We start from the raw sequence: 26035 nt of genomic DNA on the forward strand, positions 1-26035 counted from the left end.
ATAAAGTAATGAGAAAGTGTTGGTTTCTAATATGTGTAACTTCTCTATGCTTGTGGGTAAACAGTTCATGGGGTTCAGAATGCTGTTTGTAGGTGAACTGTAAATCCCAGCAACTACAACACCCAAATGCCAAGATCTATTTCCCCCAAACTCCATCTGTGTTCATATTTGGGCATATTGAGTATTCCTGACAAGTTTGGTCCAGATCCATCATTGTTTGAATCCACAGTGTTCTCTGGAGATAGGTGAACTACAATTCCCAAAGTCAAGGTCAATGCACACCAAACCCTTCTAGTGTTTTCTGTTGGTCATGGGAGTCCTGTCTGGTTCAATTTCATCATTGATGGAGTTCAGAATATTCTTTGATTGTAGGTGAACTATCAATCCCAAGAACTACAACTTCCAAATGCCAAGATCTATTTTCCCCAAACTCCATCTGTGTTCATATTTGGGCATATTGAGTATTCCTGCCAAGTTTGGTCCAGATCCATCATTGTTTGAATCCACAGTGCTCTCTGGATGTAGGTGAGCTACAACTCCCAAACTCAAGGTCAATATCCACCAAACCTTTCTAGTGTTTTCTGTTGGTCATGGGAGAACTGTGTGCCAAGTTTGGTTCAATTCCATCGTTGGTGGAGTTCAGAATGCTCTTTGATTGTAAGTGAACTCTAAATTGCAGCAACTACAGCTCCCAAATAACAAAATCAATTTTTTGGAGTGATGGTTACTGCATGGGTTAGTAGGAGTCTTGTGGCCAAATTTGGTGTCAATTCCCCCAGTAGTTTTTGAGTTCTGTTAATCCCACAAACAAACATTACATTTTTATTTATATAGACTAGCCATCCCCTGCCACGCGTTGCTGTGGCCCAGTCTGGTGGTCATGGGGGCTGTGTGTGGGAGGTTTGACCCAATTATTTCGTTGGTGGGGTTCAGAATGCTCTGTGATTGTAGGTGAACTACAAATCCCAGCAACTACAACTCCCAAATGTCAAGATTCTATTTTCCCCAAACTCCACCAATGTTCACATTTGGACATATTGAGTATCCGTGCCAAGTTTGGTCCAGATCCATCATTGTTTGAGTCCATGGTAGTCTCTGGATGTAGGTGAACTACAACTCCCAAAGTCCAGGTCAATGTCCACCAAACCCTTCTAGTGTTTTCTGTTGGTCACGGGAGTCCTGTGTGACAAGTTAGGTTCAATTCCATTGTTGGTGGTGTTCAGACTGCTCTTTGATTGTAAGTGAACTATACATCGCAGCAATTACAACTCCCAAATGACAAAATCATTTTTTTTGAGTGAAGGACATACATTGGGTTGTTAGGTGTCTTGTGGCCAAATTTGGCTTCAATTCCCTCAGTAGTTTTTTGAGTTCTGTTAATCCCACAAACGAACATTACATTTTTATTTATATTGATTTCACCAAGATACTGATCTCTATCTGGCCCCATATAAAATCCAGATGATCGACTTTGAACTGGATTATGTGGCAGTGTAGACTCATATAATTAGTAGCTGTCTTGTGGCCAAGTTTGGCGTCAATTCCCCCAGTAGTTTTTGCGTTCTGTGAATCCCACAAACGAACATTACATTTTTATTTATATAGATTTCACCAAGATATTGATCTCTATCTGGCCCCATATAAAATCCAGATGAACTGGATTATGTGGCAGTGTAGACTCATATAATTAGTAGCTGTCTTGTGGCCAAGTTTGGCGTCAATTCCCCTAGTAGTTTTTGAGTTCTGTTAATCCCACGAACGAACATTACATTTTTATTTATTTAGATTTCACCAAGATATTGATCTCTATCTGGCCCCATATAAAATCCAGATGATCGACTTTGAACTGGATTATGTGGCACTGTAGACTCATATAATCCAGTTCAAAGCAGATAATGTGGATTAACTGTGGATAATAGGGCAGTGTAGATCCATCCTCAGACTACTTCCCAAGTATTTCGAAGGGATTGGTTGTGCTAATGTTTGAGCGATGATGGCTCAGCAAGGGCCAGCAATTCAGCTGCAGTCCGACCCGGTCGGAAACGCTTTCCATCTCTCTGGACGTGCGTTCCTCTTCTCCCCATCATCATCATCACCATCATCACCATCATCACCGCCACCCCTGGGCTAATGAGCCCTCTCTTTGGAGGCGCGAGCGAGCCTTCTTGCTTTGCTCCTTCCGAAGCACCGCCATTTGTAACTCACGCCGCGCTCTAAAGTGGCACAACTCGAGGGAAGATTGGCACGCTAATGCCCCATCGAAATCAGCAGAAGCAGGGAACAAGAAAAGAAAACCTCCACTTTGGCTGATTTCTGGAGGACTTAAGTGAGCCGAGCTTCCCGTCGGCCGGGTGCAAAGGCGGCGTTGGCGGCATCCGGAAGCATTTCTCCTCCGCCACTGCCTTCAGGAGGTGGGCCACAGAGACACTTGAGCCACCACAGATCAGGAATTTGTTTGGAAAGGAGCTCACAAAACAGAGTCATGGCTAACCCTTCCTCTAACAGGAAATGGGCTGACAACACTTTAGGACAAGGGACCCAGGCTAGTGTTTGCAATGGACACCTGGCTACCAAAAAAAAAGGGGGAAGCTTATATTCAGGGCATTCAGCACCAAGGTGGGAACTCACAGAGAGAGGGAAGCTTGATCTATGGTAGTTCGTGTAATACGGGGGACTGAGCCATCTGGATGGTTAGGAGGTTATTGACCTTATTGATATTGTTGAAGGCTTCCTTGGAAAGCCGGAATCACTGGGGTGTTGTTGTGTGGTTCTAAATCGGCTGTTAGGAATTGTGGGAGTTGAAGTCCAAAACACCGGGAGGGAGGGCCCAAGTTGGCCCATGCTTGTTCTAGCAGCATTTGCTCCTGACATTACGAAACGTGATGAAATGTCAAGAGCAAATGTTGCTAGAACATATTGTCCACACAGCTCGGAAACCACTCAACACTCTAGTGATTCTGGTCATGAAACCCTTCCACAATATATTTATTTCTACAGTGAATATACACCCTTAATCATAGAATCATAGACCTCATGGACCTCATGGGCCATCCAGTCCAATCCCCTGCCAAGAAGCAGGAATCTCCTATGGAGAGGAAGCCCCCATCTCCTATGTCTTCAACCAACCATCCATGATGAGGGTGTATCTGTCCAAGAATGCCCCTTCCTTTGGGAACACATTGTCCACACAGCTCGGAAACCACTCAACACTCTAGTGATTCTGGTCATGAAACCCTTCCACAATATATTTATTTCTACAGTGAATATACACTCTTAATCATAGAATCATAGACCTCATGGACCTCATGGGCCATCCAGTCCAACCCCCTGCCAAGAAGCAGGAATCTCCTATGGAGAGGAAGCCCCCATCTCCTATGTCCTCAACCAACCATCCATGATGAGGGTGCATCTGTCCAAGAACGCCCCTTCCTTTGGGAACACATTGGCCACACAGCTCGGAAACCACTCAACACTCTAGTGATTCTGGTCATGAAACCCTTCCACAATATATTTATTTCTACAGTGAATATACACCCTTAATCATAGAATCATAGACCTCATGGACCTCATGGGCCATCCAGTCCAACCCCCTGCCAAGAAGCAGGAATCTCCTATGGAAAGGAAGCCCCCATCTCCTATGTCCTCAACCAACCATCCATGATGAGGGTGCATCTGTCCAAGAACGCCCCTTCCTTTGGGAACACATTGTCCACACAGCTCGGAAACCACTCAACACTCTAGTGATTCTGGTCATGAAACCCTTCCACAATATATTTATTTCTACAGTGAATATACACCCTTAATCATAGAATCATAGACCTCATGGACCTCATGGGCCATCCAGTCCAACCCCCTGCCAAGAAGCAGGAATCTCCTATGGAGAGGAAGCCCCCATCTCCTATGTCCTCAACCAACCATCCATGATGAGGGTGCATCTGTCCAAGAACGCCCCTTCCTTTGGGAACACATTGGCCACACAGCTTGGAAACCACACAAGAACACCCCATTGTGGACATGATTCATAGAATCCTAGAATCCTAGAGTTGGAAGAGACCTCAAGGGCCATTCAGTCCAACCCCATTCTGCCAAGAAGCAGGAAATTCATTCAAAGCAGCCCTGACAGATGGCCATCCAGCCTCTGCTTGAAGGCCTCCAAAGAAGGAGCCTCTGCCACATTCCGGGGCAGAGAGTTCCGCTGCTGAACAGCTCTCACAATTAGGAAGTTCTTCCTCGTGTTCAGATGGAATCTCCTTTCCTGTAGTTTGAAGGCATGGTTCCATTGCATCCTAGTCTCCAGGGCAACAGAAAACAAGTTCGTTCCCTCCTCCCTAGGACTTCCCCTCACATATTTATACATGGCTATCATGCCTCCTCTCATCCTTCTCTCCTCAGGCTGAACATGCCCAGCTCTTTAAGCCACTCCTCCTAGGGCTTGTTCTCCAGAACCTTAATCCTTTGAGTCTCCCTCTTCCTCTGGACACATTCTAGCTTAAGAGTCAACATCTCCCTTCAATTGTGGTGCCCAGAATTGGACACAGTGTGATTCCAGGTGTGGTCTAACCAAGGCAGAAGAGAGCATGGGGAGCAGGACTTCCCTAGATCTCTAGGCACTAGACTCCTCTTGATGCAGGCCAAAATCCCATTGGCCTTTTTTGCCGCCGCATGACATTCCTGGCACATGTTTAATTTGTTGTCCATGAGGCTTCTCCTCCAGAAAGAGAGCTGCTGAAGAGAGATGGAAGAGGCAGGGCTTGCCTTCCATCTCCTCCAGCCTGGGTGGGAAGTGGCCCTTGTTGGCTTCGTAAGAGCAAACGAGGCTATTAAGCCATCGCCAATTATGCCGTTTGCAGCAGGAAAAGAAAAGCCTTGCAAGGAGCAACCTGTTGTGATCCCTCCAGCCTCCCTCGACCAAAGCATGGTTTCATTTACTCTTATTATTATTATTATTACTATGATTCCTCGTCTTTTTCATGCCCGGGAAGGAGAACAAAGAGGCCTCCTCGGCTGAGCCTGGGGTGCAATTATCTCCCATTTCGAAACATGTATTTGGCCACGTTTTTGCAACCCAACGGGCTCTCCGGGACCGGGCCGGGCTTTGCGACGGAGCGCGGCTCTCCTTCCTTCGTTTGCGGCCACGTTCCTCCTCCTCCTCTTTGGAGAAAGGCTTATTAATGAGCTCGCAAACGAGCACCCAACTGGGAAATGTCACAAACAAGAGAGGCTAATGCTCCAGAAAATCAAATAACGGAACACTCAGCCGATCGCGGAGCCTTTCATAGATCTGCAATCCTCATACATTTCGAGGTGGGGGGAGACCACACTTTCTGAAAGGGGTCAACACCTCGCTGAACAAAACAACTCATTTATTTTTGATGTATTGTCGAAGGCTTTCATGGCCGGAATCACTCAGTTCTTGTGGGTTTTTTCGGGCTATATGGCCATGTTCTAGAGGCATTTCTCCTGACGTTTCGCCTGCATCTATGGCAGGCATCCTCAGAGGGTGAGGTCTGGAGCTGGGAAAAAAGAGGGTTTATATATCTGTGGAAAGACCAGGGTGAGACAAAAGGCTTTTGTAAGATGGGCTAGGTGTGAATCTTTTCAATGACCACCTTGATTAGCATACAATGGGCTGACTGTGCCTGGAGCAAACTCTTAATGAAAGGGGATTAGATGTCCCTGCCTGTTTTTCTCTCTGTTGTTTTAATTTTAGAATTTTTTAAAACTGGTAGCCAAATTTTGTTCATTTTCATGGTTTCTTCCTTTCTGTTGAAATTGTCCACATGTTTGTGGATTTCAATGGCTTCTCTGTGTAGCCTGACGTGGTGGTTGTGAGAGTGGTCCAGCATTTTTGTGTTCTCAAATAAAATGCTGTGTCCAGGTTGGTTCATCAGGTGCTCTGCTATGGCTGATTTCTCTGGTTGGAGTAGTCTGCAGTGCCTTTCGTGTTCCTGGATTCTTGTTTGGGCGCTGCGTTTGGTGGTCCCTATGTAGACTTGTCCACAGCTGCATGGTACACGGTAGACTCCTGCAGAGGTGAGAGGATCCCTCTTGTCCTTTGCTGAACTTAGCATTTGTTGAATTTTCTTGGTGGGTTTGTAGATAGTTTGTATGTTGTGTTTCCTCATCAGCTTCCCTATGCGGTCAGTGGTTCCCTTGATATATGGCAGGAACACTTTTCCTCTGGGTGGATCTTCATCTTTACTCTTGTGGCTTGTTCTTGGTCTTACAGCTCTTCTGATGTCTGAGGTGGAGTATCCATTGGCCTGTAGAGCCCAGTTGAGGTGGTTCAGTTCATCTTGGAGGAGGTGGGGTTCACAGATTCTTTTTGCACGGTCTGCCAAGGCTTTGATGGTGCTTCTTTTTTGACTTGGGTGATGGTTGGAGTTTTTATGTAGATATCTATCTGTGTGTGTGGGTTTTCTGTAGACGGTGTGACCCAATTGTTGATCTGGTTTGCGGATGACTAGGACATCTAGAAAAGGCAGTCTTCCTTCCTTTTCTTTTTCCATAGTGAACCGGATGTTAGGGTGGATGCTGTTAAGATGTTCCAGGAACCTGTTGAGTTCTTCTTCTCCATGGCTCCAAATGGTCATTTATTTTTGTTCAGAAATCTCCAGATGATAAATTATATTGATGTTAATCACTTCACTGCGTACGATCGCAATTAATATTGGCGCGTTCTGAAAGCGCCGGGCGGCATATGGACGGCTCCTTCCCTCGCTCGCTTGCTTTCCCGTTCCTCCTCCTCCCTTCCTTCCTTCCTTCTTTCCTTTCTTCCTTCCTTCCGCAAACATAATTGGGCATCGGGAATCCTCCCGGAATGCACAATAAACAGAGGTTACCGCCGTTTCCCTGGGTATGTGTTTTTATAAACATGCGTGTAGACATTATAAATATCTGTGTTCCATTAATTAGGACTGAACTCTACGTTACTTCTCCCGCGGCTTGAAGAATCCAGAACGTCCCCCCGCCCACCCCCACCCCCACACCACCCTCCCTTCGGCATCAAAACACAAGGAAGAAAAAAGGGAAAACAATCCAAAGGCAACGGGTGGAGGGCTTTCCCCCTTCCTTCCTTCCTTCCTTCCTTCCTTCCTTCCTTCCTTCCTTCCTTCCTCCCTCCCTCCCTCCCTCCCTCCCTCCTTTCTTTCCCTCCTTCTCTCCTTCCTTCCTTTCTCTCCTCCCTCCCTCCTTCCCTTCAAATCCTGCTCCTTTCTTCCTTTCCCTTTCCTTCCTCTTCATTCATTTCTTTTCTCTTCTTCCTCTCTCCCTTTTCTTTTTCTTTCTTTCACTTTCTCTCCCTTTTCATTCATTCCTTTTCTCTCCTCCCTCCTTTCTTTCCCTCCTTCCCTTCTCTTCCTCCTTTCTTTCTCTCCTCCCTCCCTCCCTTTCTTTCCCTCTTTCCTCCTTTCTTTCCCTCCTTCCCTTCAAATCCTACTCCTTTCTTCCTTTCCCTTTCCTTCCTCTTCATTCATTTCTTTTCTCTTCTTCCTCTCTCCCTTTTCTTTTTTCTTTCTTTCACTCTTTCTCTCCCTTTTCATTCATTCCTTTTCTCTCCTCCCTCCCTCCTTTCTTTCTCTCCTTCCCTTCTCTTCCTCCTTTCTTTCTCTCCTCCCTCCCTCCCTCCTTTCTTTCCCTCCTTCTCTCCTTCCTTCCTTCCTTCCTTCCTTCCTTTCTCTCCTTCCCCCCTCCTTCCCTTCAAATCCTGCTCCTTTCTTCCTTTCCCTTTCCTTCCTCTTCATTCATTTCTTTTCTCTTCTTCCTCTCCCTTTTCTTTATCTTTCTTTCACTCTTTCTCTCCCTTTTAATTCATTCCTTTTATCTCCTCCCTCCCTCCTTTCTTTCCCTCCTTCCTTCCCTTCCTCCTTTCTTTCTCTCCTTCCTTCTCTTCCTTCCTTTCTCTCCTCCATCCCACCCTTCAAACCCTACTCCTTTCTTCCTTTCCCTTTCATTCCGCTTCATTCTTTTCTCTTCTTTCTCCCTCCCTTTTCTTCTTATCTTTCTTTCACTCTTCCTCTCCCTTTTCGTTCATTCCTTTTCTCTCCTTCCTTCCTCCTTTCTCTCTCTCTCTCCTTCCTTCCTTCTCTTCCTCTTATCATTTTTCCTTCCTTCCTTTTCCTCCTTCCTTTCCTTCACATCATACTCCTTTCTTCCTTTCTCTTTCATTTCTCTTCATTCATTTCTTTTGTCTTATTCCTCCCTTTTCTTTTTATCTTTCTTTCTCTCTTCCTCTCCCTTTTCTCTCCTTCCTTCCTGCTGTCCTTCTGCTTAATCCATTCCTTTTCTTTTCCTTCATTTTGCCTCCCTTTTCTTTCTTCCTCCTTTCTTAATACACTCCTTTTTTCTCTTTCCTTTCTTTCTCTCTTCCTTCCCTCCTTTCCTTCAAATCCTACTCTCTCCTTCCACTTCCTTCCTCCTCTTTCCTTATCTTTCCATTCCTTTCTCATTTTCTCCTCTTTTTCTTCAAATCCTACTCCGTTCTTCCCTTCCTTCCTTCCTTCCTTCCTTCCTTCCCTCCCTCCCTCCCTCTCAATTTCTTCCCTTTTCTTCCTCGTTTTCCTTTCTTTCTGTCTCTCTCCTTCTTCCCTTCCCATTCTACTCCTTCCTTCCTCTTCCTTCCTCCCTCCCTCCCTCCTTCCCTTCCCTCCTTCCCTTTCCTTCTCTTCTTCATTTCTTTTCTTTCTCTTTCTCTCCTTCCTCTATCCTTCCCCATTCTACTTCTTTCTTCCTCTGTTTCACCTTCCTTTCCCTCTTCCTCCTTCCCTTCCCCATCTTTCTCTTTCCACAAAAGCACGCATTCTTTCCTTTTTCCTCCTCCCTTCCCTATTCCATCCATTTTTCTGTTTTCTTCTTCTTTTCTTAACACCAAAGCATGCAGAGTTGCGCTCCCTCTTTCCTCTCTCTCTTTCTCTCCCTCCGCTCCTTTCCTGCTCATTTCCTTCCAGCCCTTAATGATGCTTTAATGTGTTTCGATGCTCCATTTCACTTTTTAAAAATTATATTTATGCGCAGCCTCCTCCTCAAGCAACAAGGGAAACGGGATTTGTGTGTGTGTGTGTGTGTGTGTGTGTTTGGGGAGGGGACGGGACTTCATCTCGGCCATCTTGACCTAAACCTTCCCACAAAAAATTGATTAATTGGGCAATAGGTTGGGCGTCCCCCTTGACTCAAACATTACTCCTGAGATACTCCACCTCATGCTACATGGTACTTGCCAATAAATATGCCATACTGGTGTCGTGCATGTGCATAGCTTTCCTTACACATGTGTTTGTGCTTTTTTGACCATTGTACACAAAATACAAAACATCTCAATGGCAGCTATGCATCCTTGTATGGTGCACAACTCTCCATCAGGGTCTTCCATGGGCCACTTGGTCCAATGCAGAAAGTGCTGTTGTGGGTTCCTCAAATTCATTGTGTGTCTGTAAACACATCTATTGGCAGATAAACAACCAATGCATTGCACATTGGGGGCCTTTAGTAGAAGGATGGAGTGGTGTGCAACTAATGTGTCACTTGTGTGAGCATATGAATATGATATAAGATTTCAATGTGTGTGTTTTTGAGTATCTTTGGCAGCACAGCTCCAGATGCATGCAGAATTTTCAATACTGAAGAGCATAATCCATACAGTGCCACTTTATTAGTGTGTCAAGGTCACCAAAACATCTCATGGATTTCTATTTTGTGGTTGAAGGCCAACAAAAACATATCATGGAGTTTTGTTTTATGGTTAAAGGCCAACAAAAACATCTCAAGGATTTCTGTTTTGTGGTTGATGGCCAACAAAAACATCTCAAGGATTTGTTTTGCGGTTGAAGGTTATCAAAAACATTTCAAGGATTTCTGTTTTGTGGTTAAAAGCCAACAAAAACATATCACAGATTTCTGTTTTGCGGTTAAAGGCCAACAAAGTGAATGCTACCAAAAACATCTCAAGGATTTCTGTTTTGTGGTTGAAGGCCACCAAAAACATCTCACGGAGTTCTGTTTTGTATTTAAAGGCCAACTAAAACATCTCACAGATTTTTGTTTTGCAGTTAAAGGCCAACAAAAACATTTCAAGGATTCCTGTTTGTGGTTGATGACCAACAAAAACATCTCACAGAGTTCTGTTTTGTAGTTGAAGGCCACCAAAAACATCTCACAGATATCTGTTTTGTGGTTAAACGTCAGCAAAAACATCTCCTTGAGCTCTGTTTTGTAGTTTAAGGCCAACAAAAACATCTCACAGATTTCTGTTTTGTGGTTGATGGCCAACAAAAACATCTCAAGGATTTCTGTTTTGTAGTTAAAGGCCAACTAAAACATCTCACAGAATTTTGTTTTGCAGTTAAAGGCCAACAAAAACATTTCAAGGATTCCTGTTTGTGGCTGATGACCAGCAAAAACATCTCTCAGAGTTCTGTTTTGTGGTTGAAGTCCACCAAAAACATCTCACGGAGTTCTGTTTTGTAGTTAAAAGCCAAATAAAACATTTCAAGGATTCCTGTTTGTGGTTGATGACCAACAAAAACATCTCAGAGTTCTGTTTTGTAGTTGAAGGCCAACAAAAACATCTCAAGGATTTCTGTTTTGTGCTTGAAGGCCACCAAAAACATCTCACAGATTTTTGTTTTGTGCTTGAAGGCTACCAAAAACATCTCACAGATATCTGTTTTGTGGTTAAAGGCCAACAAAAACATCTCACTGGAGTTTTGTTTTGTGGTTAAAGACCAACAAAAACATCTCAAGGATTTCTGTTTTGTGGTTGAAGGCCACCAAGAACATCTCACAGATTTCTGTTTTGTGGTAAGGCCACCAAAAACATCTCAAGGATTTCTGTTTGTGGTTGAAGGCCACCAAAAAAAATCTCACAGAGTTCTGTTTTGTGGTTAAAGGCCAACAAAAACATTTCAAGGATTTCTGTTTTGTGGTTAAAGGCCAACAAAAACATCTTATTGAGCTCTGTTTTGTAGTTGAAGGCCAACTAAAACATCTCATGGATTTCTGTTTTGTGGTTGAAGGCCACCAAAAACATCTCAAGGATGTTTGCTGTGTCCTTTAACACTTCCGCAATCCTAGAAGTGATCTTCTTCTGGGCAAAAGAGAAGGCCAATGGATGCCCTTGGGAGTCTCCTGGGAAAACAAGTGTACCTTTTCCCGAGGTTGCAATGCCTTTCTTTTGAGGCCAGAAGAGAACTTGGGGAAACTTTGATTGTGGGTGATTTGTTGGTCCATGTGAGCCTCAGAAGGCCTCAGGGCATCAACGTGGCCGCAGACCTGGTCTGTATCCATTGCTTTCTCACTTAGCGTGAAGGACAATCTTGTGCAGGAGGATTTGAACATGAGGAAGAACTTCCTGACTGTGAGAGCCGTTCAGCAGTGGAACTCTCTGCCCCGGAGTGTGCTGGAGGCTCCTTCTTTGGAAGCTTTGAAGCAGAGGCTGGATGGCCATCTGTCAGGGGTGATTTGAATGCAATATTCCTGCTTCTTGGCAGAATGGGGGTGGACTGGATGATGGCCCAGGAGGTCTCTTCCAACTCTAGGATTCTAGGATTCTATGGTTCTATGATTTGAGCTGAATTTCTGGTTATTTTTGAGAGAGAGCCTCCTTTCCTTCCGCAATGCCGCGGCCCAGCAGGGCTCTCCGATGCAGCCGATAAAGCCGCTCGGCAAACAAGTTCCTTGGCGTTCTTGCTCAGGAACAAAGTCAGCAAGAGGGGAAGGGGTGGGGGGATTCCGGAGCCATAATTTCATTTGAGCGGGTAGCATGGAAAGTAAGTTTAAACGCAATGTTCATAAAACCTGAAGTTAAATAGGTCAAACTTGTCAGCCCGCGATCTGGCGCGCCGGCTTCCAACAAAGTGAATGTGTGCAGCGGGAGGCTGACTTCTAATGGAATTAGTGACAGGCCCAGAACAATAGCTGCCGCGGGTCTGGGGGCCAAATCCCTCCTTACAAACAGGGCGATTACCATACTCAAGGGGGGTCTGTCAGGAGCAAAGCTCAGGCACCAAAAGCAAGGCTTGCGGTAAGCACGCCAAGTGAAAAGCCTCCCCTCCCCTCCCTTCCCCTACTTCTCCTCCCGTTGCTCCGAGTGGGAGTATGAGCTCGGGATTGCAGAAGAATGGGCAAAACACAATCCTCACAATCTTTCCTTCCTCCTCTCCTTCCTCTTCCTCCTTGTCCTCCTTTTCCTCCCTCTTAGTTCCTTCTTTTTCCTTCTTCTCCTTTTCTCCCTAGAATCATAGAATCAAAGATTTGGAAGAGACCTCCTGGGCCATCATCCAGTCCAACCCCATTCTGCCAAGAAGCAGGAATATTGCATTCAAAGCACCCCTGACAGATGGCCATCCAGCCTCTGCTTAAAACCCTCCAAAGAAGGAGCCTCCACCACACTCCCTCCGGGGCAGAGAGTTCCACTGCTGAACGGCTCTCACAGTCAGGAAGTTCTTCCTCATGTTCAGATGGAGTCTCCTCTCTTGTAGTTTGAAGCCATTGTTCCCTTGCGTCCTAGTCTCCAGGGAAGCAGAAAGGAAGCTTGCTCCCTCCTCCTCCTCCCTGTGGCTTCCTCTCCTATATTTATACATGGCCTTCATCATATCTCCTCTCAGCCTTCTCTTCTTCAGGCTAAACATGCCCAGTTCCCTAAGCCGCTCCTCATAGGGCTTGTTCTCCAGACCCTTCATCCTTTTAGTCGCCCTCCTCTGGACACATTCCAGCTTAGAGTCAATATCTCTCTTGAATTGTGGTGCCCAGAATTGGACACAATATTCCAGGTAAAGTGGTCTAACCAAAGCGGAATAGAGCATGGGGAGCATGACTTCCCTAGATCTAGACACTATGCTCCTCTTGATGCAGGCCAAAATCCCATTGGCTTTTTTTGCTGCCACATCACATTCCTGGCTCATGTTCACCTTCCTCCCCACGAGGACTCCAAGATCTTTTCCACACGTACTGCTCTCGAGCCAGGCATTGTCCCCCATTCCGTATCTTTGCATTTCATTTTTTCTGCCAAAGTGGAGTATCTTGCATTTGTCACTGTTGAACTTCATTTTGTTAGTTTTGGCCCTTCATCTCTCCAATCTGTCAAGATCGTTTTGAGTCCTGCTCCTGTCCTCTGGAGTCTTGGCTCTCCCTCCCAATTTGGTCCCGTCTGCAAACTTGATGATCATGCCTTCTAGCCCTTCATCTAAGTCGTTAATAAAGATGTTGAACAGGACCGGGCCCAGGACGGAACCCTGCTTGTGGCACTCCACTTGTCACTTCTTTCCAAGATGAAGAGGAAGGAGAGGAGGAGGAGAGAGGAATCTCCTCCTTCCTTCTTTCTCTTCCTCCCTCCTCCCATTCCTCCCTCCTCCTCCTAATTTCTTATTTTCTTTCTTCCTGATTTCTCTTTTTACTTTCTTCTTTCTCTGTTCTCCTCCTCCTCCCTCCCTCCTCCAGCCAATTTCTCATTCACTTTCCTCTTTCTCCTTGTCCTCCCTCCTAGTTTCTTCTTTTTCTTTCTCCTCCTTTCCTTCCTTCCTTTCCTTTCTCCCTTCCTTCCTTCGTTCCTTCCCCCTTCTCCTTCCTCCCATTCCTCTCCTCCTCCTAATTTCTTATTTTCTTTCTTCCTGATTTCTCTTTTTACTTTCTTCTTTCTCTGTTCTCCTCCCTCCCTCCTCCAGCCAATTTCTCATTCACTTTCCTCTTTCTCCTTGTCCTCCCTCCTAGTTTCTTCATTTTCCTTCTCCTCCTCCCTCCCTCCTCCTCCTAATTTCTCATTCGCTTTCCTCTTCCTCCTCTTTGTCCTCCTATTTTCTTCTTTTTCCTTCTCCTCCTTTTCTCCCTTCCTTCCTTCCTCTTTCTCTTCCTCCCTCCTCCCATTCCTCTCTCCTCCTAATTTCTTATTTTCTTTCTTCCTGATTTCTCTTCTTTCTATGTTCTCCTCCTCCTCCCTCCCTTCTCCTCCCAATTCTCATTCACTTTCCTCTTTCCTCCTTGTCCTCCCTCCTAGTTTCTTCTTTTTCCTTCTCCTCCTCCCTCCCTCCTCCTCCTAATTTTTCATTCACTTTCCTCTTCCTCCTCCTAGTTTCTTCTTTTTCCTTCTCCTCCTTTTTTTCCTTCCTTCTCTTCCTTCCTCCTCCTCCCAATTTCTCATTCACTTTCCTCTTCCTCCTTGTCCTCCCCCCTAGTTTCTTCTTTTTCCTTCTCCTCCTTTTCTTCCTTCCTTCCTTTTTTCTCTTCCTCCCTCTTCATATTCCTCCCTCCTCCTAATTTCTCATCCACTTTCCTCCTCCTCCTTGTCCTCCTAGTTTCTTCTTTTTCTTTCTCCTCCTTTCTTTCCTTCCTTCCTTCCTTCCCCTTTTTCTTCCTCCTTCCTCCCATTCCTCTCTCCTCCTCCTAATTTCTTATTTTCTTTCTTTCTGATTTCTCTTTTTACTTTCTTCTTTCTCTGTTCTCCTCCTCCTCCCTCCCTCGTCCAGCCAATTTCTCATTCACTTTCCTCTTTCTCCTTGTCCTCCCTCCTAGTTTCTTCTTTTTCCTTCTCCTCCTCCTCCCTCTCCCCCTCCTCCTCCTAATTTCTCATTCACTTTCCTCTTCCTCCTCTTCCTCCTCCTAGTTTCTTCTTTTTCCTTCTCCTCCTTTTCTTCCTTCCTTCCTTCCTTTTATCTCTTCCTCCCTCTTCCTATTCCTCCCTCCTCCTAATTTCTCATCCACTTTCCTCTTCCTCCTCCTCCTTGTCCTCCTTCCTAGTTTCTTCTTTTTCCTTCTCCTTTTCTTCCTTCCTTCCTTCCTTCCCTTTTTTCTCTTCCTCCCTCTTCATATTCCTCCCTCCTCCTAATTTCTCATCCACTTTCCTCCTCCTCCTTATCCTCCTAGTTTCTTCTTTTTCTTTCTCCTCCTTTCTTTCCTTCCTTCCTTCCTTCCCCTTTTTCTTCCTCCTTCCTCCCATTCCTCTCTCCTCCTCCCAATTTCTTATTTTTTCTTCTTCCTGTTTTCTCTTTTTACTTTCTTCTTTTTCCTCTTCCTCCTCCTCCTTCCCTCCTCCTCCTAATTTCTCATTCACTTTCTTCTTTCTTCTCCTTGCCCTCCTAGTTTCTTCTTTTTTCCTTCTCCTTTTCTTCCTTTTTTCTCTTCCTCCCTCTTCCTATTCCTCTCTCCTCCTCCTAATTTCTCATCCACTTCCCTCTTCCTCCTCCTCCTTGTCCTCCTAGTTTCTTCTTTTTCCTTCTCCTCCTTTTCTTCCTCCCTTCCTTCCTTTTTTCTCTTCCTCCCTCTTCCTATTCCTCCCTCCTCCTAATTTCTCATTCACTTTCCTCTTTCTTCTCCTTGCCCTCCTAGTTTCTTCTTTTTTCCTTCTCCTTTTCTTCCTTTTTTCTCTTCCTCCCTCTTCCTATTCCTCCCTCCTCCTAATTTCTCATCCACTTTCCTCCTCCTCCTTGTCCTCCTAGTTTCTTCTTTTTCTTTCTCCTCCTTTCTTTCTTTCCTTCCTTCCTTCCTTCCCCCTTTTCTTCCTCCTTCCTCCCATTCCTCTCTCCTCCTCCTAATTTCTTATTTTCTTTCTTCCTGATTTCTCCTTTTACTTTCTTCTTCCTCCGTTCTCCTCCTCCTCCCAATTTCTCCTTCACTTTGCTCTTCCTCCTCGGGATCCTTGGTGCACGCTTGTCCTTGGAGGTGGTCAGAGGGAGTGACCCCTGGCCCAGGGACTAGGCTCACCAGGTGGCCATTCACCCTTGAGTTCTACTTGGCATTCTTACAGATCTTTCCCTCTACAGCTTATTACAAGTTCTTTCAATAAATAAGTCAGAAAATGGCCCTTTAGATCCATTTTCTTGTGTCTGGCTCTTTATTTCATGACGGGGGTTCAAAATTTAGAGACATTTGCATTACTGCTATTAGTGGATTTTGGCCTCTCCAGTTCCAAGGGAACTCATTCTTCTTCTCCGTATCTGGCCATGTTGTCCTTCCATGAGGCCTCCTCCCATTCATCTCCCATTCCTCTAACTCTCTTCTACAAATGTTCCCACTTCCCTGGATATTCAGGGCTCTGAGCAAACAATAATTAGCTCGCTGCCTCGGAAAAGCTCCATAGATAATTTGAATTTTGCCTGCTAATACCTTCTCTGATATTACCGGCCACTTCCTGCTGAATTCCATCTCATAGTAAGTCTACCAAAGTGACAAAATTGCTCGCTGTGACTGCGCATTCATTGGAACGCTTCTCGGAATCCAACCCTCCGTTATATATCCGTAGTTGTTTACTACCCAGTCCTGGCTGAGGCCCATCTGACATTCTCCTGGCCTTCACACTTTGCTCTTGGTCAATACATGGGAGTCACCGTGGCAGAGTTGATCCACTACTAGATTTTTAGATACTTCCTTACTCATCTTTGTGTTGTATGTCATTGCGCTGGCCTTGACATACTCAAAATCTATTAATCCAGGTTGTCCCCAAAATATGTAAGTCTTGCTCAACGGTTGATCCACATTTCTCTTATCCATCTTTCTGTTTATCGTTTGCATACATAGAATCATAGAATGATAGAATTGGAAGAGATCTCCTGGGCCATCATCCAGTCCAACCCCATTCTGCCAAGAAGCAGGAATATTGCATTCAAAGCACCCCTGACAGATGGCCAGCCAGCCTCATAGAATCCTAGAGTTGGAAGAGACCTCCTGGGCCATCATCCAGTCCAACCCCATTCTGCCAAGAAGCAGGAATATTGCATTCAAAGCACCCCTGACAGATGGCCACCCAGCCTCATAGAATCCTAGAGTTGGAAGAGACCTCCTGGGCCATCATCCAGTCCAACCCCATTCTGCCAAGAAGCAGGAATATTGCATTCAAAGCACCCCTGACAGATGGCCAGCCAGCCTCATAGAATCCTAGAGTTGGAAGAGACCTCCTGGGCCATCATCCAGTCCAACCCCATTCTGCCAAGAAGCAGGAATATTGCATTCCAATCACCCCTGACAGATAGCCATCCAGCCTCTGTTTAAAAGCTTCCAAAGAAGGAGCATCCACCACACTCCGGGGCAGAGAGTTCCACTGCTGAACGGCTCTCACAGTCAGGAAGTTCTTCCTCGTGTTCAGGTGGAATCTCCTCTCTTGTAGTTTGAAGCCATTGTTCCATTACGTCCTAGTCTCAAAGGAAGCAGAAAGGAAGCTTGCTCCCTCCTCCTCCCTGTGGCTTCCTTTCACATATTTATCCATGGCCCTCATCATCTCTCCTCTCAGCCTTCTCTTCTTCAGGCTAAACATGCCCAGCTCCTTAAGCCGCTCCTCATAGGGCTTGTTCTCCAGACCCTGGATCATTTGAGTCGCCCTCCTCTGGACACATTCCAGCTTAGAGTCAATATCTCTCTTGAATGGTGGTGCCCAGAATTGGACACAATATTCCAGGTGTGGTCTAATCAAGGCGGAATAGAGCATGGGGAGCAGGACTTCCCTGGATCTAGACACTATGCTCCTATTAATGCAGGACAAAATCCCATTGGCTTTTTTGCCGCCACATCACATTCCTGGCTCATGTTTAACTTGTTGTCCACGAGGACTCCAAGATCTTTTTCACACGTACTGCTCTCGAGCGAGGCCTCATCGTCCCCCATTCTGTCTCTTTGCATTTCGTTTTTCCTGCCTAAGTGGAGTATCTTGCATTTGTCCCTGTTGAACTTCATTGTGTTCGTTTTGGCCCATCATCTCTCTAATCTGTCAAGATCCCTTTGAATCCTGCTCCTGTCCTCTGGAGTCTTGGCTCTCCCTCCCAATTTGGTCCCGTCTGCAAACTTGATGATACTTCCTTACTCGTCGTTGTGTTGTATGTCATTTCGCTGGCCTTGACATACTCAAAATCTATTAATCCAGGTTGTCTCCAAAATCTGTAAGTCATGCTCAACGGTTGAACCACGTTTCTCTTATCCATCTTCCTGTTTATCGTTTGCGTACATACATGTCTCCCCGTTTTTGTGGTTGTGCGCCTAAGCCTTTTCTTCTTCTTCTTCTTCCTCCTCCTCTAATCAGACCTCACATAGGTGCTAATGTATTATTAAGGCTAATGGAGCTCTACAAGAAATGTTAATGGACATTAAGTTTGCATAAATGAATTACACATTTAGCGCCGCGGCGAGAAAGCGACAATCTGCCAATTTAGGTAGTATCTGATGGTGTTTGTTTTCCCATTATGGGGACATTACTTCCCCCAATACTTTCAGGGCGATATGAAAATTGTAAGCAGAATGCTCATAATGGAACAAACATAATGAAGTAGAAGAAATAAATTAACACGGGGGTGGGTGGCGGGGAGGGAGGGAGGCGCTTTGGCTAATGTTATGCTCGAGCTGCATGTACAAAAAAGCATCTGAATCATCCGCCGACCAACCAACCGGCTTCGTTTCTCCTCCTTGGTGGAAAGGGAGAGCCACGGGAAGAAGGGTTGGGTTCTGCTTAAGGACTATTCTTCCTTGCCATGGATCTGTTCTCCCAACCAAAACATGTGATCTTGCCAGCTCTATCCTTCCATGGGCATTCCTATCCTGGCACTCAAAATGCCACAATTCCAGGCAAAGAAGAGGAGAGCCAGACCCAACACAACCTCAGAGACCTCTCTTGGAAGACCTCCATTGGATGTTGACCATAGGAGAACGACAGGAGGAGCCACAGGAGGAAGGGTTGGGTTCTGCTTAAGGACTATTCTTCCTTGCTATGGATCTGTGCTCCAAACCAAAACATATGATCCTGCCAGCTCTATCTTTCCATGGGCATTCCTATCCTGGCATTCAAAATGCCACAATTCCAGGCAATACAAAGCAAAGACCTGAAGAATCAGACCCAACACAACCTCAGAGACCTCTCTTGGAAGACCTCCCTTGGGTGTTGACCATAGGAGAACGACAGGAAGAGCCACAGGAGGAATGGCTGGGTTCTGCTTAAGGACTATTCTTCCTTGCTATGGATCTGTGCTCCAAACCAAAACATGTGATCCTGCCAGCTCTATCTTTCCATGGGCATTCCTATCCTGGCATTTGAAATGCCACAATTCCAGGCAAAGAAGAGAAGAGTCAGACCCAACACAACCTCAGAGGCCTCTCTTGGAAGACCTCCCTTGGATGTTGACCATAGGAGAACGACAGGAAGAGCCACAGGAGGAAGGGTTGGGTTCTGCTTAAGGACTATTCTTCCTTGCCATGGATCTGTTCTCCCAACCAAAACATGTGATCCTGCCAGCTCTATCCTTCCATGGGCATTCCTATCCTGGCACTCAAAATGCCACAATTCCAGGCAAAGAAGAGAAGAGTCAGACCCAACACAACCTCAGAGGCCTCTCTTGGAAGACCTCCATTGGATGTTGACCATAGGAGAACGACAGGAGGAGCCACAGGAGGAAGGGTTGGGTTCTGCCTAAGTACTATTCTTCCTTGCCATGGATCTATGCTCCAAACCAAAACATATGATCCTGCCAGCTCTATCTTTCCATGGGCATTCCTATCCTGCCATTCAAAATGCCACAATTCCAGGCAAAGAAGAGAAGAGTCAGACCCAACACAACCTCGGAGACCTCTCTTGGAACACCTCCATTGGGTGTTGACCATAGGAGAACGAAAGGAAGACCTGAAGAGTCAGACCCAACGCAACCTCAGAGACCTCTCTTGGAAGACCTTCCTTGGATACTGACCATAGGAGAACGAAAGGAAGAGCCATAGGAGGATGGGTTGGGTTCTGCTTAAGGACTATTCTTCCTTGCTATGGATCTGTGCTCCAAACCAAAACATATGATCCTGCCAGCTCTATCTTTCCATGGGCATTCCTATCCTGCCATTCAAAATGCCACAATTCCAGGCAAAGAAGAGGAGAGCCAGACCCAACACAATTTCAGAGACCTCTCTTGGAAGACCTCCATTGGATATTGACCATAGGAGAACGAAAGAAGAGCCACAGGAGGAAGGGTCGGGTTCTGCTTAAGGACTATTCTTCCTTGCTATGGATCTGTGCTCCAAACCAAAACATGTGATTCTGCCATCTCTATCTTTCCATGGGCATTCCTATCCTGGCATTCAAAATGCCACAATTCCAGGCAAATAAGAGTCAGACCCAACACAACCTCAGAGACCTCTGTTGGAACACCTCCCTTGGATATTGACCATAGGAGAACGAAAGGAAGAGCCACAGGAGGAAGGGTTGGGTTCTGCTTAAGGACTATTCTTCCTTGCTATGGATCTGTGCTCCAAACCGAAACATGTGATCCTGCCAGCTCTATCTTTCCATGGGCATTCCTATCCTGGCATTCAAAATGCCACAATTCCAGGCAAATAAGAGAAGAGTCAGACCCAACACAACCTCAGAGACCTCTCTTGGAACACCTCCATTGGGTGTTGACCATAGGAGAACGAAAGGAAGACCTGAAGAATCAGACCCAACGCAACCCCAGAGACCTCTCTTGGAAGACCTCCCTTGGATATTGACCATAGGAGAACGAAAGGAAGAGCCACAGGAGGAAGGGTCGGGTTCTGCTTAAGGACTATTCTTCCTTGCCATGGATCTGTGCTCCAAACCAAAACATATGATCCTGCCAGCTCTATCTTTCAATGGGCATTCCTATCCTGGCATTCAAAATGCCACAATTCCAGGCAAAGAAGAGGAGAGTCAGACCCAACACAACCTCAGAGACCTCTCTTGGAAGACCTCCCTTGGATGTTGACCATAGGAGAACGAAAGGAAGAGCCACAGGAGGAAGGGTTGGGTTCTGCTTAAGGACTATTCTTCCTTGCTATGGATCTGTTCTCCCAACCAAAACATGTGATCCTGCCAGCTCTATCTTTCCATGGGCATTCCTATCCTGGCATTCAAAATGCCACAATTCCAGGCAAAGTAGAGAAGAGTCAAACCCAACACAACCTCGGAGACCTCTCTTGGAACACCTCCTTTGGGTGTTGACCATAGGAGAACGAAAGGAAGACCTGAAGAATCAGACCCAACGCAACCCCAGAGACCTCTCTTGGAAGACCTCCCTTGGGTGTTGACCATAGGAGAATGAAAGGAAGAGCCATAGGAGGATAGGTTGGGTTCTGCTTAAGGACTATTCTTCCTTGCCATGGATCTGTGCTCCAAACCAAAACATGTGATCTTGCCAGCTCTATCTTTCCATGGGCATTCCTATCCTGGCATTCAAAATGCCACAATTCCAGGCAAAGAAGAGGAGAGCCAGACCCAACACAACCTCAGAGACCTCTCTTGGAAGACCTCCCTTGGGTGTTGACCATAGGAGAACAACAGGAAGAGCCACAGGAGGAATGGCTGGGTTCTGCTTAAGGACTATTCTTCCTTGCTATGGATCTGTGCTCCAAACCAAAACATGTGATCCTGCCAGCTCTATCTTTCCATGGGCATTCCTATCCTGGCATTCAAAATGCCACAATTCCATGCAAAGAAGAGGAGAGTCAGACCCAACACAACCTCAGAGACCTCTCTTGGAAGACCTCAATTGGATGTTGACCATAGGAGAACGACAGGAGGAGGCACAGGAGGAATGGCTGGGTTCTGCTTAAGGACTATTCTTCCTTGCTATGGATCTGTGCTCCAAACCAAAACATGTGATCCTGCCAGCTCTATCTTTCCATGGGCATTCCTATCCTGGCATTCAAAATACCACAATTCCAGGCAATACAAAGCAAAGACCTGAAGAAGCAGACCCAACACAACCTCAGAGACCTATGGATCTGTGCTCTAAACCAAAACATGTGATCCCGCCAGCTCTATCTTTCCATGGGCATTCCTATCCTGGCATTCAAAATGCCACAATTCCAGGCGAAGTAGAGAAGAGCCAAACCCAACACAACATCGGAGACCTCTCTTGGAACACCTCCATTGGGTGTTGACCATAGGAGAACGAAAGGAAGACCTGAAGAATCAGACCCAACGCAACCCCAGAGACCTCTCTTGGAAGACCTTCCTTGGATATTGACCATAGGAGAACGAAAGGAAGAGCCACAGGAGGAAGGGTTGGGTTCTGCTTAAGGACTATCCTTCCTTGCTATGGATCTGTGCTCCAAACCAAAACATATGATCCTGCCAGCTCTATCTTTCAATGGGCATTCCTATCCTGGCATTCAAAATGCCACAATTCCAGGCAAAGAAGAGGAGAGTCAGACCCAACACAACCTCAGAGACCTCTCTTGGAAGACCTCCCTTGGATGTTGACCATAGGAGAACGAAAGGAAGAGCCACAGGAGGAAGGGTTGGGTTCTGCTTAAGGACTATTCTTCCTTGCTATGGATCTGTTCTCCCAACCAAAACATGTGATCCTGCCAGCTCTATCTTTCCATGGGCATTCCTATCCTGGCATTCAAAATGCCACAATTCCAGGCAAAGTAGAGAAGAGTCAAACCCAACACAACCTCGGAGACCTCTCTTGGAACACCTCCTTTGGGTGTTGACCATAGGAGAACGAAAGGAAGACCTGAAGAATCAGACCCAACGCAACCCCAGAGACCTCTCTTGGAAGACCTCCCTTGGGTGTTGACCATAGGAGAATGAAAGGAAGAGCCATAGGAGGATAGGTTGGGTTCTGCTTAAGGACTATTCTTCCTTGCCATGGATCTGTGCTCCAAACCAAAACATGTGATCTTGCCAGCTCTATCTTTCCATGGGCATTCCTATCCTGGCATTCAAAATGCCACAATTCCAGGCAAAGAAGAGGAGAGCCAGACCCAACACAACCTCAGAGACCTCTCTTGGAAGACCTCCCTTGGGTGTTGACCATAGGAGAACAACAGGAAGAGCCACAGGAGGAATGGCTGGGTTCTGCTTAAGGACTATTCTTCCTTGCTATGGATCTGTGCTCCAAACCAAAACATGTGATCCTGCCAGCTCTATCTTTCCATGGGCATTCCTATCCTGGCATTCAAAATGCCACAATTCCAGGCAAAGAAGAGGAGAGTCAGACCCAACACAACCTCAGAGACCTCTCTTGGAAGACCTCAATTGGATGTTGACCATAGGAGAACGACAGGAGGAGGCACAGGAGGAATGGCTGGGTTCTGCTTAAGGACTATTCTTCCTTGCTATGGATCTGTGCTCCAAACCAAAACATGTGATCCTGCCAGCTCTATCTTTCCATGGGCATTCCTATCCTGGCATTCAAAATACCACAATTCCAGGCAATACAAAGCAAAGACCTGAAGAAGCAGACCCAACACAACCTCAGAGACCTATGGATCTGTGCTCTAAACCAAAACATGTGATCCCGCCAGCTCTATCTTTCCATGGGCATTCCTATCCTGGCATTCAAAATGCCACAATTCCAGGCGAAGTAGAGAAGAGCCAAACCCAACACAACATCGGAGACCTCTCTTGGAACACCTCCATTGGGTGTTGACCATAGGAGAACGAAAGGAAGACCTGAAGAATCAGACCCAACGCAACCTCAGAGACCTCTCTTGGAAGACCTTCCTTGGATATTGACCATAGGAGAACGAAAGGAAGAGCCATAGGAGGATGGGTTGGGTTCTGCTTAAGGACTATTCTTCCTTGCTATGGATCTGTGCTCCAAACCAAAACATGTAATCCTGCCAGCTCTATCTTTCCATGGGCATTCCTATCCTGGCATTCAAAATGCCACAATTCCAGGCAAAGAAGAGGAGAGTCAGACCCAACACAACCTCAGAGACCTCTCTTGGAAGACCTCCATTGGATGTTTACCATAGGAGAACGACAGGAAGAGCCACAGGAGGGTTGGGTTCTGCTTAAGGACTATTCTTCCTTGCTATGGATCTGTGCTCCAAACCAAAACATGTGATTCTTCCAGCTCATTCTTTCCATGGGCATTCCTATCCTGCCATTCAAAATACCACAATTCCAGGCAATACAAAGCAAAGACCTGAAGAAGCAGACCCAACACAACCTCAGAGACCTCTCTTGGAAGACCTCCATTGGATGTTGACCATAGACGAATGCTAGAGGGTCTAGAGATGCCTACAGAGATGTTCCCTCAGAAGTGTTTTGAATTATATTTGTTGATATTTCCATTGTCGTGAGACTCTGCTCCCCAAATCCTTGCAAATAGACTACTGCAACGCTCTCTACGTGGGGCTGCCATTGAAGACTGCCCGGAAGCTTCAACTAGTCCAACGTTGTGCCAGGTTGCTCACCAGAGTGATGTACAGGGAACATACAACTCCTTTGGTACGCCAACTCCACTGGCTATCGATCAGCTTCCAAGCACAATTCAAAGTTCTGGCCCAGACTACCTGTCCAAACATATCTCCTGCCACGAACCATCACAAAGTTTAAGATCACCAGGAGAGGCCCTGCTCTCGATCCCACTACTATCACAAACATGGTTGATGGGGAGACAGGGCCTTCTCAGCAGTGGCCCCCCGCCTATGGAAATATCAGATTGGCCACCTCCCTCTTGTCTTTTAGAAGGAAAATCAAGACCTGTTGATGGGACCAAGCGTTGGATCAGTGAGCAGCAAGTGGAAGAAGATCACACAACTTATGGCAATGAATTGACCCGGACTGGTTTTTGGATTTTGATTTTAATGGATGTGTCTTAAATAATTAATTGTTGTTTCAATATTTTTAATATTTTGATTGTATTGTGGTTGTTTTTATGATAATTGCATCATATCATGCTTTTGTTAGGCCGCCCTGAGTCCATCTTTGGAGGAAGAAGGGCGGCGTATAAATATCGGAAATAAATAAATAAATAAATAAAAATGTGGAGGGACGACTATAGTTTGCTCAGTGGATACAACACCATTCCAAATCAGTGATTCCTTCCTTGGCCTTGGAGAAAGGGTTCCAGAAGGAAGGAGATGTTCCCTGTCCTTTCTTGGGCAACTGAAGCCAAAGGAAGTCCAAAGACCACCTTCTTTCTGAATGGAATAAGATGGTAGAAGATGGAGACATAGATTCAGGTAGATAACCCTAATGATGATAAGTACATTCAAGTCCTGAAAGGAGAAGGAAGAGGAGGAGAAGAAGGAAAGGGGGAGGAGAAGGAGAATAAGAAGAGGAGGAGAAAGGAGAAAAAGAAGAGAAGGCGGAAGAGAAGGAAGGACAAGGAGAAGGAGACGATGGTGAAGAAGAGGCGGAGGATGAAGAGGAAGCAGAGGAGAAGGAAGAGGAAGAGAAGGAAGGCGAAGGAGATGATGGTGAAGAAGAGGAGGAGGATGAGGAGGAAGCAGAGGAGGAGAGGAAGGAAGGAAGGAGAAGGAGGATGTATGTTTGGAATGAGATGATAGAAGATGGAGACATAGATTCAGGTAGATATGAAAGGGATGCCTGGATGCTGAGATGCCTGGAGCCCATCTGAGGAGTCCAGAAGACTATGGCTCACTCTTGGGCGCCTCCATTAGTGTTACAACAATTATCTTATCAATTTCTTATCCATTCCAGGCTCAAGAGTGGTTTACAACATATAGTTTAAAACTGCCCAAAAGCTTCAATAGAAATACTCCCATAATGATCAAGCATGGTCATTCATGGTCCACCCCTAGATGTTCCTCTTGTATCTCTACAAGGCTGTCTAGCTTACTGACAGAGTAAAACAAAACAACCACACAGCACACTTCATTAAGACTGACTTAAGGTGTGTGTGTGTGTATGGGTATGTGTTGGGTCTACCAGATAGCTCCTTGCTCCCTTTGAACCATCTGATCGTCGTGGCTGGTCTGCTGGCCATTGCGGTGCAATTCACCTCAACCTCTTCTCCCTCCATGATGGTCTCCTTCTGAGATTCAATCCTTAAGTTGCACGGAGGAACTGTGAGGACATACTGGTCCAACGCTTGGTCCCATAAGGAGGTCTTTGGACTTCCTTTGGCTTGAGTTGCCCAAGAAAGGACAGGAAACATCTCCATGCCACCAAGAAACCAAGAGCAGCAGCTTGCTTCCACTCTCACACAAGCTTTATTACGGTAATGTTTGGAAGCATAATGGCTAGGCTCAGGCAAACAAGTTAAGGAGAGACTATGGTGAGATTCATATTTGGGGCCTTCAGCTTCACAGTTTCTCATCTTACGCTCAATTCAATGTTTTTTGGGATCAGGAAGGATATTGACATGTG

At 45.9% G+C, this 26035-nt stretch overlaps 1 protein-coding gene across 9 annotated transcripts in view; it reads right to left on the reverse strand.

The window, feature by feature from the left end:
* CADM1 (cell adhesion molecule 1) overlaps positions 1-26035 on the reverse strand; it is a 537468-nt gene that overhangs the window by 103759 nt on the left and 407674 nt on the right. The gene's annotated exons all lie outside the window — the stretch shown is intronic.

This window comes from Anolis sagrei, chromosome 7 (genome assembly GCF_037176765.1).
Source record: "Anolis sagrei isolate rAnoSag1 chromosome 7, rAnoSag1.mat, whole genome shotgun sequence".
Classification (NCBI taxonomy): Eukaryota; Metazoa; Chordata; class Lepidosauria; order Squamata; family Dactyloidae; genus Anolis; species Anolis sagrei.